Source organism: Poromitra crassiceps (genome assembly GCF_964638095.1).
Source record: "Poromitra crassiceps genome assembly, chromosome: 6".
Classification (NCBI taxonomy): Eukaryota; Metazoa; Chordata; class Actinopteri; order Beryciformes; family Melamphaidae; genus Poromitra; species Poromitra crassiceps.
This window is the reverse complement of record NC_139627.1, coordinates 48785666-48791985: the sequence shown is the minus strand read 5'-3', so window position 1 is coordinate 48791985 and position 6320 is coordinate 48785666. Positions and strand designations below refer to the sequence as shown.

General features: G+C 45.6%; 1 pseudogene across 1 annotated transcript; it reads left to right on the top strand.

The window, feature by feature from the left end:
• The first annotated feature begins 1509 nt into the window (after positions 1–1509).
• LOC310778933 (thioredoxin domain-containing protein 9 pseudogene) lies at positions 1510–2178 on the top strand (annotated as a pseudogene). The gene has a single exon. The product of its transcript is annotated as a thioredoxin domain-containing protein 9 pseudogene (transcript).
• Positions 2179–6320: the final 4142 nt, after the last annotated feature.

Below are 6320 nucleotides of genomic sequence, written 5' to 3'. Positions count from 1 at the left end.
CTGTGTGTCTAAATGGACTGTGACGTGGAGGCAGGTGAAGGAACAGAACATAAAGGGTTGAGGAGCCTGTGTGTCTAAATGGACTGTGAAGTGGAGGCAGGTGAAGGAGCAGAACATAAAGGTATGAGGAGCCTGTGTGTCTAAATGGACTGTGAAGTGGAGGCAGGTGAAGGAACAGAACATAAAGGTATGAGGAGCCTGTGTGTCTAAATGGACTGTGAAGTGGAGGCAGGTGAAGGAACAGACCATAAAGGTATGAGGAGCCTGTGTGTCTAAATGGACTGTGAAGTGGAGGCAGGTGAAGGAGCAGAACATAAAGGTATGAGGAGCCTGTGTGTCTAAATGGACTGTGAAGTGGAGGCAGGTGAAGGAACAGAACATAAAGGTATGAGGAGCCTGTGTGTCTAAATGGACTGTGAAGTGGAGGCAGGTGAAGGAACAGAACATAAAGGTATGAGGAGCCTGTGTGTCTAAATGGACTGTGAAGTGGAGGCAGGTGAAGGAGCAGAACATAAAGGTATGAGGAGCCTGTGTGTCTAAATGGACTGTGAAGTGGAGGCAGGTGAAGGAACAGAACATAAAGGTATGAGGAGCCTGTGTGTCTAAATGGACTGTGAAGTGGAGGCAGGTGAAGGAACAGAACATAAAGGTATGAGGAGCCTGTGTGTCTAAATGGACTGTGAAGTGGAGGCAGGTGAAGGAACAGAACATAAAGGTATGAGGAGCCTGTGTGTCTAAATGGACTGTGACGTGGAGGCAGGTGAAGGAACAGAACATAAAGGTATGAGGAGCCTGTGTGTCTAAATGGACTGTGAAGTGGAGGCAGGTGAAGGAACAGAACAGGCTCACTGTTAAATGAGGTGTGAGTTAGTGAAGAGACAGCCAGCCTGCTGCTCTGTGCCTCTCTGTCTGTCACACAGTTTGTCTGTCTCAATCCACATACAGATGACACCTGTTTTGGGTGACCCAAAGTGCATGTTAACACCAGGTGTAAATTAAATCAGGCTAATGTGGTCAAGCACTATCTGATTGGTCGGCAAGTACCTCATACAACCCCACATCAAAAAAATCCAAACTATCCCTATAAGTTTCTGTTTAACTTTGTTTGCCAAGGACCTTGGACATTGCAATGATCGCAAGGTATGGTGCCTATTGAAGATTGATGCATCTGTATAGTAGTAGTATAAGATTGTATAATTAATCGAGTGACATCACTGGTGACATCATCACTGATGACACATCACTCACTGATGACATCAATTGCTCGATTGACATCACTGATGACATCCTCATCGAGTGCTTGAGTGACATCACCGATGATATACATTGATATAATCAGTGATTACACACTGATGATGTCATACACATCATACTGATTATGTCATACACATCATCAGTGATGTCACAATGCAGAGGCTATAAGTAGGATCAGTCAGTGACGCAGGATCCTTCATTGTTTTCCCGTGTGTGTACCTTAAGAAGAGTGCCATAGGCAGAGAGGTTGTAATCATGGCGAACCAGCAGATGGACATCCTCGAAAAGGTTTTGGAGCAGTCGTTCAAGGTGGCAGAGGACCAGGTGGATGCAGAGTTGAGCAAACTGAATGACATGGGAGAGGATGAATTGGAAAGACTGAAGGAAAGGCGATTGGAGGCACTTAAAAAAGCCCAGAAACAGAAGCAGGAGTGGTTGTCTAAAGGCCACGGGGAGTTCAGAGAAATCCCTAGCGAGAAAGACTTTTTCAGCGAGGTCAAGGAAAGCAAGAACGTGGTCTGTCATTTCTATAGAGACTCCACCTTCAGATGCAAGATCCTCGACAAGCACTTAGCCATCCTGGCCAAGAAGCATGTCGAGACCAAGTTCATCAAACTGAATGTAGAGAAAGCCCCGTTTCTTACAGAGAGGCTGCGGATCAAGGTCATTCCCACTCTGGCTCTGCTGACAGATAGTCAAGCCAAGGACTATGTGGTTGGATTCGGTGACCTGGGAAACACAGATGAGTTTCCCACAGAGATGCTTGAGTGGAGACTTGGCTGTGCAGGTGTAATTAACTACAGCGGTGACTTGATGGAGCGTCCGACACTGACACAGAGGTCTGGCTCAAAGTTCATCAAGGTGGAGAAGAAGACCATCAGAGGGGGAGGCAATGAGTCCGATTCTGCTTCTGAAGATGACTGAAAAACTGACAATCTGAAAATGTGTGATAAGCCAAAGATCAGAATTATCAGTAGGCAATTAGTCACGTGTAAATGATTACATTTCTACATTACGCGTTCCTATCACATCCTGACTGTCAACTTTGAGGCTGAAATTGGAGGCGGAGTAGGAGAGAAGGAGGAGCAGAAGAGGGGGCGGGAGCTGATTATTAATGCAAATGATGGTATTCTGTATCTCAGCATACAGATTGACATGCACAGTTTCACCAATCGGGCGACCCACAGACAGCCGATATTTCTGGGTTTCAAGCATCCGCACCAAGACGATCGGCTTCCGTGCATCGCGGTCATTGTTCACAGTCTGATTGACGCAAGGATGGATTTGGAGTTGATCGATTGATACTTTTTGTAGGCGTGTTTTAGGTCCACACGACATTTCGGCCAAAATCACTATAAACAGAAAGCTGCGTATGAGATGACGGACTGTAAACAACAACGGGAGCGAAAGTCTTGAGCGGAAACCCCCAAATATTGGCCATAATGTCGCAGAGGCTTATTAGTCGTCAGACTGATTCTGACTCTGGGTGCCAAGATTGCAGTTTCACAAAAGGCCTTCTCCTCTCTTCTGATCCTGTACGGGGTCAAATACTACGGGGTACGGTGGCGCAGTCGGTAGCGCTGTCGCCTCACAGCTAGAAGATCCTGAGTTTGATTCTCGCCTGGGACGCTGTGGGCGCTGGAGTTGTGACCCCCCTATATCTTCAGTGCCTACTGCCCAGGTGGGCTATCTCGTCGAAAGGGCCTTTCTGTGTGGAGTTTGCATGTTCTCCCCGTACCCCCCAGGGGGTTCCTCCGTACATAACCCCCCACTAAAAACATGCAGAAGATCGTCATCCGACCAGTGACGACAACATCTGAAGTTGGTCCCCAGGCGCTGGAAAGAAAAAGCGACCACTGCCCGCCCCCTGGATTAAAGGACAAGCCTGGATGGGTCAAATGCAGAGGACATATTTCACCGGCCACCGTCAGCATGCGTGTGTGTTGTGGCCGCATGCATGTGTTGAAGTGTTCGTGTGATAATAAAGACGGGCTTGTCCGTCTGAAATCGTGCTTATAAATCGTGTTTTATACTCTGCTGTCTGTCAATAGAATGAATCTTTCACGGGCTTGTTTCATCAACACAGGAGGCTCCACACTCCATTTTGCACAATGCCGCTTCCGATATCCTGCGTTTCAAAGGCCTATGCTGAAACAACTGAATAGAGAGGCAAAGTGAACGTCACTTCCTGCTTCAGCACTGTACCAGAGATTTCCTCCCGCAATTTATTTTCCCATAGACATTTCGTAAAATGCTTATAAAAAAAGTTGTACTTGGTCAAACCAAACGGTTCAGCTATATTTAGAATCGGGGGAGACCATAGAACATTTCACTCAGACCAAAACCTAAAAAAAACATCGAAAAAATATTTTCTTTAAACCCTCTTTTTTTTAACGTTTTGGTCCGAGTGAAATGTTATGACCGATCTCTCCTGTTTCAAAATTTATCTGAACCGTTTGGTTTGGACAAGTAAAACTATTTTTTATAAGCATTTTACGAAATGTCTATGGGAAAATAAATGGCGGATGAAAATCTCTGGTGCAGTGCTGAAGCAGGAAGTGACGTTCCACTTTGCCTCTCTATTGTCTTTTGTGTCCATTACTGTAAATAATGAAACATGAAGTTGAGTCCACTTACCAGAGAGAATCCCATAGACAGCCTGTTTCCCGCGGCGATCCGATTGGAAGCCGTGTGGTGTCGGAGCTGCCTCCCTGCACCTCCTCTCAACAGATGTGCAGGAATTGCACCCCAGAGTGATTATGTCTTCATTCATTCAGCACGTCCATTATGCTACTTGTGTTGAAACGCGCATCTGCCCTGCGTCACCCCTTGGCATGCTCCCCATCGCTTCCACTCAACAGCCTGCCAAAACCAACGAAGAAGAAGAAGAGCAGTGGATGAAAAGATGGGAGAAGAAGAAGAAGAGCCAAAGCAGTGGCGATGTCGGGGGGGTGGTGGGCCTGTTACAGTATGTTGTTGTTGTTTGCTTTGCCCTCTGTCTCGCCGTCAGCTCCGTCGATGGCGGCGCTAATTAAACAAAAGCAAGATGGACGGAGGTCACACCTGCACAGTCAACCTGCCATGTACACTTTATCACTCCTAATGCAGCCATAATTAAAAAGGAGGCGTGGAAAGCAGCCGAGTTAATTGAGTTTTGCCGTCCACATGGCCGATGCAGGAGGACTGATAATTATTTCGCTTCTGCTAGATATAGATATATAAATATAGATATATAGATGTGTGTAGTGTGTGACGTCACCCAGAGATTTCGGAACTCTCGTTTTGAGGTCCTCTAGTTTGGCAGTTTGGCCATTAGGTTTTATTTAGGGATGCACATTTTCCGCAAATTCCAAACTCGATCATTGCTAACGTTAACAATCAATCAATCGATTAATTGTAATTAAAAATACAAAATTTTCCAAACCATAACAAATGCGTTTTTTCCTCAATAAAACGTTTATTTATGCAGCAGCAACATATTGTATATTTCTCACAGCATTGCATAGCATAGCCTACGCTATGAAACATATAAAAACGTGGAGGCATACATTTTTAAACATGTCAACATTTGCCCAGAATCCCCGTCACGGCCGCAGGGGCTCACTTACCCACGCAGATTGTGACACGAGGTTACTCCAGGCGAGCCAATTTATCCGAATGAACACTGTTCTACTTGAACAGCATCTTATGACTTGTCTGAAAAGGGCTATAGTGATGTAGCCGAGTGTCCGGGTCCGCCTATTACTTACACTTTGTTAAAACAATAAACGAGAGTAAGGCTTATAACACGTTTCCACATTCATTCTCAGTTAGCTCCTAGCGTTAGCACCATGGTTAGCACACACCAGCTCTGGTCAACAACACAGTCCCTCACTTCGGCAACTCTCGAGGGCACAAACACAGAGCCTCGCATACACGCTGAACACAGTCTGTTACAGTGATATCATTGCGCCCTCTGGAGGATCATTGAAAAATGATTTGAAAACACCATTTAATGCGTTGCTTTTTATGTTTTGTTTTGATCGAGTATTTTTTCTTTGCTCGAGTAAATCCTTAACAAGCAATTAATCGAGTTTCGATGAATTGTGTGCATCTAGTTTTATTAGTTTTTTTTGCCAGAAGTGACGTATTTGGACGAGAAGGGCTTTCCCACATGGAGAGCCACATGCTATAGCTGCACAATCACTGTACAGGTGACCTGTCAATCATGCCCAACACATAAACACTATTTTACTCTAAATGGGTGAGTTATATAAACATTCACCCCTGCACCAGTAGTTGCCATGAAATGTGAAATTAACTACAGACCAAAGCCAAAGCCTATACAGTGGCCATTCGAGGAACTACAGTTTTTGGTACCTCCGCATTGGCCTCAATTTTCAGAACCGGAACTTAGGGCTTGGGGGCGCAGGACAAAGCGAGGTCGTCCCAACTAAGCTACTGTTAATGTTCCAGGGAGGGTCGTGACAGCAAGGACAAATCAGGAGAGGTTTTTGGAGGAGAAACTGTTTGCTTAGCAGAATATCAATTAGGTCTAAGTAAAAAAGAAGAAGAAAAAAAAAATGTTCAGCTTGTCATTCAGCCATGTTTTCTCCCTTTACCCCTGTTTGCCAGTGTGTGGAGGGAAAGTGTATAGCGGGCGAGGTTGAAATGACATTGTTTTGACATTGCATTTTTCCAGGTGACACCTCTTCCAGAAGCCCGGAGGCGAGAGATTTATACCCGCAGTGACTTGGAGCGGACAATGATGACTGTTGTTTTATGGCTCTGAGGCCCTGAATATCCCACACCTCTTTACGTTCAATATGTCACTCCTCCTGAATATCCCACACCTCTTTACGTTCAATATGTCACTCCTCCAACGCCTGAATATCCCACACCTCTTTACGTTCAATATGTCACTCCTCCTGAATATCCCACACCTCTTTACGTTCAATATGTCACTCCTCCCACGCCGACAGCATCTCCACTTCTCTCATTACCACTTCCTGTCTCCCAGAGCCCGTCATGTGCCTACATGTGTCAGCGCATATCCTGCTTTATACACAAGCGCACACACCCCTCGC